Genomic DNA, 14,220 nt, shown 5'->3' on the forward strand with positions numbered 1-14,220 from the left:
TTTTCCTCTTCCTTCTGAAATGCCAGGGAGGTTTGAGAAGGAGACCGCATGGTCTTGGAGGAAGCCGGCCATTCTCATCCCATTGCTTCTTCTATCCAGACCTGCTTTGTCTTCCATGGAGGCCACTTGCCGGCACCAAAAGGAATATTAAGAGCTTTTAACTCTTAACTACGACGATGCTGTGTGGGTCACCGCAAGCAGCAGTACCCTAACTAGAGTCCTCACTTTTAAAATTAAGGTGATACTAGTGGTTTAATCTGTTTAGGACAGTGTAATTAAAGTTGTATGAACAGAAAAAAAGAAATCTTCACATTCTCTTAACACCACGTTAACATTCTGGAAACTGCGCATCATTCTTTTCAGTGGATAAAACATTTAAAGCCAGAACTGTACGAGATTATCCAGATTCCCGGTAGCTGGTTTGCTGCCACCGAGACCTCAAAACCAGATGTTCCCAGCAATGCACTGCGGAGATCACACAGGTGCATCAAAGGTCTCCGCTCCCCTTGGTCCACCTCCGTGGAGCCTTTCATCATCAAAAATAGCTACGCTTACTTGAGCCCTCTTTAATGTTTATATTTTTGATGTTCGGGCTTGTTTTATTGTCACTTAAAAACAATATTTAAAACACAATTATTTTGCAAAAAATAAAAACAAAACACAGAGAAGACAGCCAAGGAAATGGGACCATTTGACAGTTCTGTGGGAGGTGACTCTGAGACTCCCTGGAGCTCTGGCGCAGTTTAAGGTGCCAACCTCAGGCCAACACAAGCCTCCATGGCACACCAGGTGAGGCTGTGGCCTCCTCTCAGGTGCTTTCCTGAACACTTGTGGCATTTGCCCCGTGGAAAGCAACAGGCAGGCCGACATTGTTACAGATTAAATGCCCAGGCCATACCAGTGAATGGAGAGCAACTATAAAATACTTGTTCAGGGCAAATCAATACCTGAAGGGGGAAGTCAGAAGGGACACCCGCACACCTGGGTCTTTCCACTCGTCCTCATCTCTCTGGCCAGCAGCCCCTTTGCCAGTTTTCCTCTTGGTTTAATAGGTCTTTGTGAGGCCGGGGGTCAGGGGAGGACCTGAGAACTTCCACCGTAGCCCAGGTTTTGCACAGCCCCTGACTTCAGTGGGAACCCAAGTGCTGGTGGGAGCAGCAGTGTGATGGGGCTGGAGGTCCAAGGGAGTAGGGGGAAGGGGCTGGGGGCTGCATGGCAGTTTATCGAGCTCCCCACCAGGTGCGTTTGGGATGGGGAGAGAGGGTGTTTCCCCTACTACCTCCCCAGCCCCTATTCAACCTTTGACTTGCCAAGGGAGGGAGGGTAATCCAACTAGGGGTAGGATGGGGAGCACAGCACGGGCCTCAGCCACTATCAGACCCCACTGCAGAGGGCCCTTCCCATGTCCGCTTGGTAGGCTTCGGTTTTGTGTCTTCGTCCTCCGAGGCACTGCTGGAGCCAGACTTTTGCAACCCTGGGGCCTGTGTGACGGCGACAGGGAGGAGGAGGCCCTCTTTAATTTTACGACCCCACTGCAGAGGGCCCTTCCCATGTCCGCTTGATAGGCTTCGGTTTTGTGTCTTCGTCCTCGGAGGCACTGCTGGAGCCAGACTTTGGCAGCACTGGGGCCTGTGTGGCATCTTTCAACTCCGGGGGCTGCAGTGAGCTGCTTCTCGCCGGCCCTTGGGTGGCTTGGAGAAAGAGGCCCTGTATTCCTTGGCCCTGGAGAAGAGGTCCCTGACCTTCATTGTGTGGGTTCGTCACAGCTCGCCTGGACTTGCTGCAGAGCCTGGGGAACTGGGGCCTGGCTAAGAAAGTTCCACTTGGTGTTGGTCAAGTTGAGAGGCAGGTTGTCCAAGTGCTCCAGGGTCTGCTCCAGAGCCACAGGCCCAGCCTGCTGCTGGAGCCCCTTGGACCCCGCCTCTTGCGAGGGAGGCTGTTGATCTTGATGAGCAGGGACTGATGTGATGGGCCAGCAGCTCTCCTGCTTCATGCACCCATGTCACAGGATGCTGGTGGTGAACTGGTTGTGGGGGCGGCAGGGCTGGCTCAGCGCCATCGTTGCAGTTTCCTCACTGGGCTTCTCTCTCTGGAGCTGAAACAGAAGGCAGGACAGGGCCTCTGGGTGCTCCTTGTATTCGAGGTGCTGCAAGATGGTCTCTAGGGCTATGCTGTGGGCCAGGAAGAGCTGCCAGGCACAGTTCTGCTCAAAGGTTTCCCAGTCTAGGCTCTGGATGAGTATGTTAAGAGCTGAGTCTTTTGGAAACGTGACCAGGTTCCCCATCATCACACGGCAGATCAGCTCCCGGAGCTATGCAGAGTCAACAACGGCCACGTTCATGTTCAGTAGCTGCCTGAAGGTCTCACCCGGAAACTCTGTGTAGATGGAGGGTGGGAGGTGGCACAGCAGCCACATTTTGTTCTCCTGACAGGCCTTCATGTCCATCATTAAAAAGGTGTGGCCCTAGCCAGTTTGGCTCAGTGGACTGAGCCTCTGCCTGCGGACTGAAGGGCCCCAGGTTCGATTCTGGTCAAGGGCACATGCCCAGGTTGTGGGCTCAATCCCCAGTGGGGTGGGGGGTGCGGGAGGCAGCCGATCAATGAGTCTCTCTCACTGATGTTTCATCTCCTTTCCTCTCTGAAATCAATAAACATAAATTTAATAATTTTTTTTAAAAAAAAGGTGTGCAGATTGTCCTCCTGAGTGGCCTGGGAAAGTGACCTGTACAGGTTCATTTTCCCTACAGGTGTTCTGGCCCTCTGGTAGTAGAGCTAGTGGTAGCCAATCTTGGATGGCTTCTAATATAGCTCAGCGAGAAGGTCCAGAGGCAGGGAAAAGCTGCTGTTGTCTTCCTGCATCTGGCATAGGTTCCTAAATATTTCATAGAGAGGCTTCCCCACAGATTCTTCCAGGGACTCCTCCATGACCTCCTCGGGCAGCACCTCCCCTCGGAAGTGGGCCTTGAGGAGCTTCTATAGACAAGTACCCGAGGGCAGACAGCTGCTCTGAGTCAAAGTCTCCCTCCAGGACCTGGTCCACAATTCCTGCAGGGCCTCGCTGGGCCTCTGTATCACTGGGAGGCCCTCTTTAATTTTAAAAATGAAAATGTATATCCATCAGGCATATGTTAGAGTTTTCTGAGGGAGAAAAACTAAGATAACTTTTGCAAATTTCCTTTTTTAAAAACCAATTACAAAGCGATCAGATTACAAAAACCTTAAAATTCATTTCATATTAATAAAACATAATCTACCAAGTAATTACCAAGTGCCTAAATATTATGCTAGATATTTAGAACTCTTTGCTACAATTAAAAGAGACACATGCATACACATACAGTTGTATAGATGTATTTTTCATCTTCTGACATATGCCACTATTGTATCACCTTTGATAACTTTCATTGAGAACTTTTCAACCCAGATTGTGTCTGCACTCAATTCTGTGTTTGATTAAATTGGCACTTTGGTTTAAAACAACCACATTCACTGTATTTTTTTATTCTGTACATGAACAAATCTACCAATCATATTAGTTTCCTTTTAAGATAGAGAATATTTTTCTTTTATTTTGACTTGATAAATGCAAAATATTTTAATAACTGAGGGAGGAAAACAGCTGATGCTTATAAACTGTTATTAAATACTAGAGGCCCGGTGCACAAAATTTAAGAGCTGAGTCTTTTGGAAACGTGACCAGGTTCCCCATCATCACACGGCAGATCAGCTCCCGGAGCTATGCAGAGTCAACAACGGCCACGTTCATGTTCAGTAGCTGCCTGAAGGTCTCACCCGGAAACTCTGTGTAGATGGAGGGTGGGAGGTGGCACAGCAGCCACATTTTGTTCTCCTGACAGGCCTTCATGTCCATCATTAAAAAGGTGTGGCCCTAGCCAGTTTGGCTCAGTGGACTGAGCCTCTGCCTGCGGACTGAAGGGCCCCAGGTTCGATTCTGGTCAAGGGCACATGCCCAGGTTGTGGGCTCAATCCCCAGTGGGGTGGGGGGTGCGGGAGGCAGCCGATCAATGAGTCTCTCTCACTGATGTTTCATCTCCTTTCCTCTCTGAAATCAATAAACATAAATTTAATAATTTTTTTTAAAAAAAAGGTGTGCAGATTGTCCTCCTGAGTGGCCTGGGAAAGTGACCTGTACAGGTTCATTTTCCCTACAGGTGTTCTGGCCCTCTGGTAGTAGAGCTAGTGGTAGCCAATCTTGGATGGCTTCTAATATAGCTCAGCGAGAAGGTCCAGAGGCAGGGAAAAGCTGCTGTTGTCTTCCTGCATCTGGCATAGGTTCCTAAATATTTCATAGAGAGGCTTCCCCACAGATTCTTCCAGGGACTCCTCCATGACCTCCTCGGGCAGCACCTCCCCTCGGAAGTGGGCCTTGAGGAGCTTCTATAGACAAGTACCCGAGGGCAGACAGCTGCTCTGAGTCAAAGTCTCCCTCCAGGACCTGGTCCACAATTCCTGCAGGGCCTCGCTGGGCCTCTGTATCACTGCCCTTCTTTAGCTGGAGCATTTTTTTTCTCTTAGGGACTCATCCCACAGGTCAAGGAAAGGGGTGATATCAACTATCTCCTTTACACCTATCTCCTTGATGGGGTGGGTATGAAACTCTCTCCTCTTTCTTTTGCTGTTGAGATCCTCCCCTTCATCACTGAAGGCTGCTTCTGCATTGTCAATGTAAATCTCATCCTTGTCTGAGACATGGTTGTCCATCTCCATGGAAACTGGCTCCTCACTGTGATTTCCACAGATGTGCTGAGTAAACTGCAGAACTCAGGAAGCTTCTCCCTCAGCACGGACACAGCTCCTTATCCAATTTAGAGTTGTCAGACTGGGGAGCCAAATGCACCAAGACCCATTTCTCCACAATGTGGTTGATAGAGGAAAAGACACCCTGTCCCCCGGGGCTCTCCAGTGGTGGATAGAAGTTAGAAATGATGCGGCACATGAAATCCAGGAGTGTGGCAGTGATGGGTGGTGGGGCTTCATAAAGTGAGGCATGAGAAGGAAGGCTGGCTCTATGTTCATAATGTTATCTTTGTGTAGGTTAAAGTCATAAAATAAAGCCACTTAGTATTTGAGGCAGCGACACTTGACGTGCGTGTTGTCAGCAGCCAACCAGTGGTGGCCCATGGGACAAGATATCTGAACTCAGCACTTCACTAGAAGGGTGGACAACCCCACCGATGTAGTGAATGGGGTCAGAGTGCAGAGACTGACTGTCTGGGGTTAAGAGGTACCAGTGCTGGAACCAATCCTGGTATTATTTTTAATGACCAAACCACACCAAGGAGGTCATGAAGAAGAGCTTAGGCTTCATGTCTGGGTTTAGAAGACATGTTAGAAATTTTCTGGATGTTCTTGATTGAAGAAGCTACAGGATACCTGTAAACTGAGGACTCAAGGCCTGAGGGTTATGGATAATATCTTTCCAAAGTAGTCTTAGGAGGTTCCAGCCAATCATCAAATATTCCATGACCCCTTCCGAAGCAGTGAGATGCAGAAATCCACCTCCTTCTACAGGGTGTGGAGCTGGGGGTCCTAAAGTGGTCCACGAGCCACGGCAATGAGGGTGCTGCTCTTCAACACCCAACCTCTCTGCTCCATCAGGGTGTACAGAACACTGCTAACCAGGTATCTTCTGCCATAACATCCCCACCAGCAATCTGCTTCAGAAATGCCACGCAAACACCATCGGCTCCCAGAACCCCACTCTTCACTAGTTCTCATACCAAACACACCAACTGAGTATGGCAGGTGCCCTGCAACTTCAAGTGCTTCTCTGTAAGCATCTGGTTGATTTTATTCAGGACAATATTTGTGCTGTCACAACTCCACAGAGCCAAGTCCCAGTAACACTTCTGGGCTTACGCAGGTTCAATGAGGACACAGGTGAAGAGGCCCAAGCAAATTTCCTCATGCTGAGATGGGGACAGGGGTTTGCATACTAGGCATTAAGGGCATCATTAGCCTCACTCTCTGAGACACCAATAGTCATGGATATCACAATTGCTCATGTATCTCTCCAACCTCTCCTCTAACTCATCCTCCGCATCCAAACTGATTGAAAGTAGCCGCCTCCCCTTCCTGGGGCTCTTGCTCCTGCTCCTCCTCCACCTCCCAAAGCAGCAGTCACCACTGCCCCCTTCTCTTCTGTAACTCCATGGCTACAGCCAGGAGATGAGAAAAGGCCAGGGAGTGGATGGTTGGCAAGTCCTAGAAATGAGGAACTCTGGGTTACCAGGGACTGGGGGCAACAGGGATTAGTGGGGGAGGAGAGGCAGGGTCCCTGACCTCTCCATTCTTGGCTCCTGCCCGAAAGGCCACTCTGTGGAGAAGGTGAAGGTGGATGGCTCTCTAGGTCCTGCCTCTGGAGGGGCAGCGCTGAGGAAAAGCCCTTAGCTCCTAAGTATGTGGGGTCAGGGTCTGCGCCCCCATGGGGAGGGGAGGAGAGGCTCCCAGCCCTGAAGAAGTGGAAAGTGAGCCCCTTCTGGCTTCTGACCCTAAGAGAAGTAGGGAAAACCCCACGTTTTTGCCTTAGGAGATGGGCAAAAGAGGAGTCCTAGCTTGAAGTAGTGGATCAGAAACCTTCCTGCCTGATCTGATGGCCCAAGGTTTGGGCAGTGAGGTTCCTTTAGATCTGCACCCTTCTGCCCTCTCCCCCCGCCCAACTCCCAGAGTGAGGGCGAGGCAATAAATGCTACAGGAGGGCACCTATGACCAGCTTCTCCCTACACCACACACAGGCACCATGGTGGAAAGGGGAGGGGAGGCTGACGGCGACAGGGAGGAGGAGGCCCTCTTTAATTTTAAAAATGAAAATGTATATCCATCAGGCATATGTTAGAGTTTTCTGAGGGAGAAAAACTAAGATAACTTTTGCAAATTTCCTTTTTTAAAAACCAATTACAAAGCGATCAGATTACAAAAACCTTAAAATTCATTTCATATTAATAAAACATAATCTACCAAGTAATTACCAAGTGCCTAAATATTATGCTAGATATTTAGAACTCTTTGCTACAATTAAAAGAGACACATGCATACACATACAGTTGTATAGATGTATTTTTCATCTTCTGACATATGCCACTATTGTATCACCTTTGATAACTTTCATTGAGAACTTTTCAACCCAGATTGTGTCTGCACTCAATTCTGTGTTTGATTAAATTGGCACTTTGGTTTAAAACAACCACATTCACTGTATTTTTTTATTCTGTACATGAACAAATCTACCAATCATATTAGTTTCCTTTTAAGATAGAGAATATTTTTCTTTTATTTTGACTTGATAAATGCAAAATATTTTAATAACTGAGGGAGGAAAACAGCTGATGCTTACGAGAGGGCACAGGCCAGGCTGAGGGACCCCACTGGTGCACAATCGGGGCCAGGGAGGGATGCAGGAGGTTGGCCAGCCAGGCAGGGATCACAGGAGGGCTCCAGGGTGAGTTCGGCCCATCTCAGTCAGTCCCGATCGGCCAGACCCCAGCAATAAGCTAACCTATCAGTCTGAGCATCTGCCTCCTGGTGGTCAGTGTACCTCATAGCAACTGGTCGACTATCTGGCCCCTGGTGGTCAGTTCATGTCATAGCGAGTAGTTGAGCAGCCTTAGCATTCATTAGCATATTACGCTTTGATTGGTTGAATGGCCGACCAGATGACCGGACACTTAACATATTAGGCTTTTATTATATAGAATTATCCTGTTTAGTATATATTATTTCACTCTCACAAACCCTTATAAAATTAAATAATGTCTCCAAAGTTATATAAATAGGATTTGAAGCTACAAAGTCTAGCTCGAGTCAAATGTCCAATCACTATGCTATACATTTCAACCTCTCCAGGACTGAGTGCATATATAGGGGTATTGCAAAGAATTAGCATTGATCCAAATGAACTAGATGTAACTAAGGGTAAATAAAGGCAAAAGTGTGAGCCTGGCAGTTCCTGACCTCCTTTTCCAGGGCTGTGTTTTGCCCTGAGTAGTAGTCTATGTCCAGGCTCTCAATACAGCAACCTGTGTTGCTGAGACATATAAAATGTATCCATGCTCGCAAAAAAACAACAACAATTGGCCTCACCTATTCTCCATATGTCAAAAGCATTTGCTAATTATCACGACAAAAATATGAGTAAATTCGTATTATTTAAAAATTTTTATATTCCTTCTAAATCAGTATGTTGTAAAAGTGTTGAAATTAACAAAAAATCTTACTTGAGCATTAATTTCTTACTGGTTTGCCCCTATTGTCATTAGAAAATAAATGAGTAAATAAATACAAAGTGAAATTTTCCACATACATTCTTTGTTTGTGTCTAAGGAAGTAACAGTCACTTTCATTCCTTAAATATCTTTTGCATTATGAAATTCCCTTTTTTATAGCTGGAACCTCTTCCTTGAGTTTCATCTCTCACTGCCTAATGGAATTCTTTATCTGGGTACCTAGCATGCTTTCAAAATTAACATGTCACCATTACTGAAGCTTCTAAGTCTGTTTAGATTAAATGTATTCTCAAAGCTCATATAAGACTGCATGACTCAGGATAAAAGTTTAAATGATACATTTTCTGAAAAAAAATTTAGATGTGATCATGTTAGTCATCAAATACTAAATCACTAAATTTAGAACTCATTTAATCCACCTGCTTCATTTTCCTGATAAGGAAGGAGACTCAGACCCTGAGAGAAAATGTTACTTGTCCAAGATCATCATGAATTTGTTGCTGAGCTGCAACTAGAGTCTTGAATCCTATTTTTTGTAATTGCTGTTATCTTTGTACTAGATATACTATGAGCCAGCCACAGTCACTATTTTACTTGCATTATTTCCTTTAATGTTTATCTGCAATGTAAGTATGATTATCCCCCATTGCAAATGAGACAGGTAAAGCTCAAGGACTGATTTATGCACTGGAAGAGTCAGATTTTGAAACCACGTATGTTTCATTTCAAATGCCCTGGCTTTAGTCAGCTTCTGTAGACCAATGCTCCTTCTGTGACAACCACTTCCCTCTTATCAATGCAAATTGCATAAATATAGATATTCCTTTGACCAGTTTGCCCATTAAACATTTCATGATGTAGGGCTTCCCATAATAGAAACAATGTATTAAAATGTGTTAACAACCATACATGTTATACAAATGCTATGAATCCTCAAGTAGTCCCAATTTGTAAAAAAAAGTCTGCAAAGCATAAGGTAGCCAATAATTATATTGTGCTTTGTATTCTATTTGTCAATAATTATATGCCATATGTTTGGGTCCTATTAAAGATACCCAGTGTCTCCTTTCCTAAGTCACCAAAGATATTATCACTATAGATCAGCACCTTTCAAACTTAATTTCATGATAACACAAATTAAAATATTTTGGTGAATGTCAAAAAATCTCAAAAATAATTCACTTAGTTCACTTACATTTTGGAAATCTGCATATTCTGTATATTAATTTAAATTTGAAATGGCTCAAGAAGAAATATAAAATAAGTTTTAAACTTATATTACAATTCTAAGTAATGATAGGGGAAACGACGGGATTAAATATTAAAGGGCCAAAATACTAGGAAGAATTTAAATAAGTAATAAGCAATATACAGTTCCTCACTTACATAAAATCAAAGAGTTGAAATAACTACAGAGGCAGCTGTGAAAACCTCTATATAATCCTAGATTGATGTATCCCTGAACCAAAGAGATAATATTAAAAATCTTGTCCAATAGCAGTCTAATTTAAGCAGTTACTATAGCTATGAATAAGCAATTACATATTCCCCATTATGGCCAAAATACATTATGTGGGCAATTTTTCAGTAATCCAATTTATCTCATTAAGACAACCTTCATATTTAAAAATCAGGTAAACTCTTGTATGGTTATGCCATGCATAATAAAGCACCAACTATTTCTCAAAAATGTCCTTTCCATACTTTCTTTATGTAAGTTTCCTAAGGATAGACAACATTCCCTCTCACCTGAATTATTGTATTAAGCTGCTATTGTTGTTGTTGTTGTTGTTTCAATTTTAATGGGTCTCCCTATGGCCAATCTCATCAGTCCCCCATTACCCTTGAATGACTTCTCATCACCTTGAGAATAACTAGAAACCCCAGTTTGGGCTCTGACCAATGCCTTTGTCTTTAGCCATGCTGCTCATTGTCTCATGGGAAACCTGTTTTCCAGCCATATTGAATTCAGTGCTATTCCCAGACCCAACATTACTCTCTCTCCTTCCTTTTAATGCGACATCTCCCCTCAACAGATAGCTTCTCTTTCCTTTTATCATATGGTTGACTTCTCCTTTGAAACCCTGCTCATACTTTCTTTACCCCAAGTAAATCTTTCAATGACCTTCCCCAAGCTGAGCTACTCCTCTATGCTCTCTTTGCAACATTTACCAAACCATTTAGTCTACAGCGGCATTTGCTATCTCCCCACCCAGAACAATCTCTTGAGACCAGAGACTATCTAACTCATCTTTGTGTCCCAGTATCTAGCTGAGTGGAACATGTGAAATGTTCAAATGACTTTGTTGAAAAGGTGAGTAAATAAAATAGAAAGGTGTTTTCCCAAAGTGCCTGATCAAAATAATCACTTGGATGCTAATTAAAAAATGCAGATGCCAAGCTAATCTCCTGGAGATTCATATTGGCAAGTTTGGATCAGGGCAAAAGATTTTCTATGTTTATCAAATATTTCAAGTGATTTCATGAGGATGAACAAGGAAATGGGAGAATTACTGTAGTCATTTAATCATGAGAGATAAGAAAAGTTATGTTTTTGTACAAAATAGCTCTGTCCTTGATTTACCTCTCTTTGAGGTATCCATGGGGACCTTTATCTCCCCCTTTACAAGTTACCTATCTGTGCTATGCAAGTAAAAACAAAACAAAATTACAGTTTTTCATCATATATAAATGAGGGTATGAAGATAATCTATCCTTAGCTCAGAATATAAATTTAGCAATGGGCTTGGTTATTACTTCAACATTGTTTTTATTTCTTCAGCCAGTGTTTTCAATGTGGCCTAAAAATGTCATGACTCAGAGTAGTTATTTGTAGAATTGCTTCAAAATATTATCTAAACCACTGTAATTTCACACCTGGCATTGAAACTACCAGGTTTGCCTAAAGAATTCCACTTACTGGGTGATTATACAATACTCCCTAAAACTAACAGTGTGTAATGTTTTATTCTCTAACTCTAGGAACACAAACTTGTTCAAAGAGAAGATTGTGCTCCATGTCACCACCTACTTAACATACCTCACTCCTTAATTCTTCCAATAATCTTTTTGACTCTGCCACTCAATAGAAACTTTTCTTTTAAAGATTACTAATAATTTCTGAATTGCCAAATCTGACAAACTCTGTTGGGTGCCTGGTAGCTTCTGTACTAAGAAAAGTAATCCTTTCTTCAACACTTGTTCCTTGTTGGATTATTTGTTTTTCTACTTCTCTCCTTGCTATTTTTGGGTCTCCTTTTCTAATTTAATCTTTTGCGTCTGCTACTAAATATGTTGGGTTCCATTTTGGGAGCTAAACTTGTTGATCTAGCAGTTAAGTTCTTCTAAATTTGGAAAACTATTCAGGTCTTATCACACAAAACTCTTCTTCCTGTGTCCTATTGTCTAGACCAGCACCAGTCACATGTGGCTTTTAAATTAACTAACATTAAGTGAAATTAAAAATTCATTTCCCTAGTCACACTATCCACATGTCAAGTGCTCGGTAGCACTTGTACAACACATTTATAGAGCATTTCCATCATGACTAAAAGTTCTGCTTGGCAGTGCTATCTAGGCAGCTGGACTACTTGACTTTCTCACCTCTAAACCTTAGCCCCTTTAACTCCCTCTACCTGGAATGTTGTCCACCAACCATATCTCTTCCTATAGAAATTTGACCCTTTATTCAAAAGTCAGTCTAAATATTTGCCTCTCTCTAAAAATCTTTATTGATCTCTGTAGCTAAAAGTGTGGCAGCTCTACTATAAACTCCCAAAGTTCTTTGTACAAGTCTTACCCATGTTGCTTTGCTCTGTCATTGCCAGTAAGAATGTCTGCTCTTCCTAGCTAGAGATTAAAGTGTCCAAAGAGCTGATATTTGCTAACTGTCAATGAATGTTTGCAATATGCTAAGCTAAGTGTTTGATGTTTCTCAGATCCTCCTCCTGAGAAGTATATGGTGTTATACCATAATAACGTTAAGAAAACTGGGATTTAAGATGAAGTGATTGGCCAAATGAAGCTTTCAAGAAGGAAAGTGATTCTTTAGGGTTACAGTGGCGAGCCCTGACTCAGCCCAGGTTGGTACAACTTCAAAGTTTTTTATTGATTTCAGAGAGGAAGGGAGAGGGAGAGAAAGATAGAAACATCAATGATGAGAGAGACTTATTGATTGGATGCCTCCTGCATGCCCCCTACTGGGGATCGAGCCCGCAATCCAGGTATGTGCCCTTGACTGGAATCAAACCTGGGACCCTTTGGTCCTCAGGCCAATGCTCTATCCACTGAGCCAAACCAGCTAGGGCTCAAAGTCCATACTCTTAATCACAGGGACACACTGCTTCCTTCATCTCATGCCCACCCCATGTGCCTTGTAAGTTCTTTGTACAAGTCTTACCCATGTTGCTTTGCTCTGTCATTGCCAGTAAGAATGTCTGCTCTTCCTAGCTAGAGATTAAAGTGTCCAAAGAGCTGATATTTTCTAACTGTCAATGAATGTTTTCAATATGCTAAGCTAAGTGCTTGATGCTTCTCAGATCCTCCTCCTGAGAAGTGTATGGTGTTATACCATAATAACATTAAGGAAACTGGGATTTAAGATGAAGTGATTGGCCAATTGAAGCTTTCAAGAAGGGAAGTGATTCTTTAGGGTTATAGTGGCAAGCCCTGAATCAGCCCAGGTTGGTATAACTTCAAAGTTTTTCTTATTGGTTTCAGAGAGGAAGGGAGAGGGAGAGAGAGATAGAAACATCAATGATGAGAATCATTGATTGGCTGCCTCCTGCACGCCCCCTACTGGGGATCGAGCCCACAACCCAGGCATGTGCCCTTGACCGGAATGGAACCTGGGACCCTTTGGTCCGCAGGCCGATGCTCTATCCACTGAGCCAAACCAGCTAGGGCTCAAAGTCCATACTCTTAATCACAGGGACACACTGCTTCCTTCATCTCATGCCCACCCCATGTGCCTTGTAATACTAGGCATAACTCCATTGTTGAATGAGTGAATAGATGAGCAATGCCTTATATGTATTAGGTAATTTACAGTTCATAAAACATAAAATTAAGTTCATAATTTATTTCCATATGACTTCCCCAACAGCTCTAGGCAACTCTGCAGGAAACCTTACCTCCATTTCAGAGAGGCTGAGAGAGTTCAAGGCCTCCTGAAGTTCACAGTGCTATGTAGTGACCGAGATAGAACTTTAAGTCCATGCCTTCTGCCTCTAAGTTCCATCAGCCAGGTTCAAAACTCATCAATAATCAATAAAGACTCAAAGTGCTTTATCTCAATATACTTTTTTCTACTTGGCCATTTTATATTTTTAAAAAACCCACATGATAATGAGGTTTAATTGTTTATGGAAGGGGTAGAGGCAATTTAGTTATTTTTCAGTGCTGGTTAAATAGCCACACATTTAGATCTTTATCATATTGTTTTTGCCCTAACCCCATTAAAAATAACTTGCTTAGATTAAACAAAATTCTAGGAATGTTAATTAGCAATTTAGCTATGAATATGCTTGATTATTTTAAGTCTACTAAAAATATGCATGGGTCTTATCTGTAATTATATCTGCATGTTCTTTTTTCTCTCTTTTTCCTTCAGGAAAGTCATTTAAAATGCATTTGGGAAATATTTGAAAAAAATTAATTCTATTACTCTTACTTTCCAGAATTTTCCAGTGTTTTATGGCTATAATTATATTTTTCTTCTCAAGGCAAAGCAATATATCACAACATCCATTATCATGTGTGTTGACAAAATGTGAGATTCAAGGAAGTAATTCTATATCCATTAAATAACAGAAAAATTGCCCTAGCTGGTTTTGCTCAGTGGATAGAGTGTTGGCCTGCGGACCAAAGGGTCCCGGGTTCGATTCCAGTCAAGGGCACAAGGTCGGTTGCAGGCTTGTCCCTGACCCAGGCCCTGGTTGGAGTGCATGTAGGAGACAACCAATCAATGTGTTTCTCT

General features: G+C 43.2%; 1 pseudogene; it reads right to left on the minus strand.

Moving 5' to 3' along the window:
- Positions 1-1,364: 1,364 nt before the first annotated feature.
- LOC102256344 lies at positions 1,365-10,204 on the minus strand (annotated as a pseudogene).
- Between the last annotated feature and the right edge of the window lie 4,016 nt (positions 10,205-14,220).

The sequence above is a fragment of the Myotis brandtii genome, unplaced genomic scaffold (assembly GCF_000412655.1).
Source record: "Myotis brandtii unplaced genomic scaffold, ASM41265v1 scaffold587, whole genome shotgun sequence".
In the NCBI taxonomy this organism is placed as follows: Eukaryota; Metazoa; Chordata; class Mammalia; order Chiroptera; family Vespertilionidae; genus Myotis; species Myotis brandtii.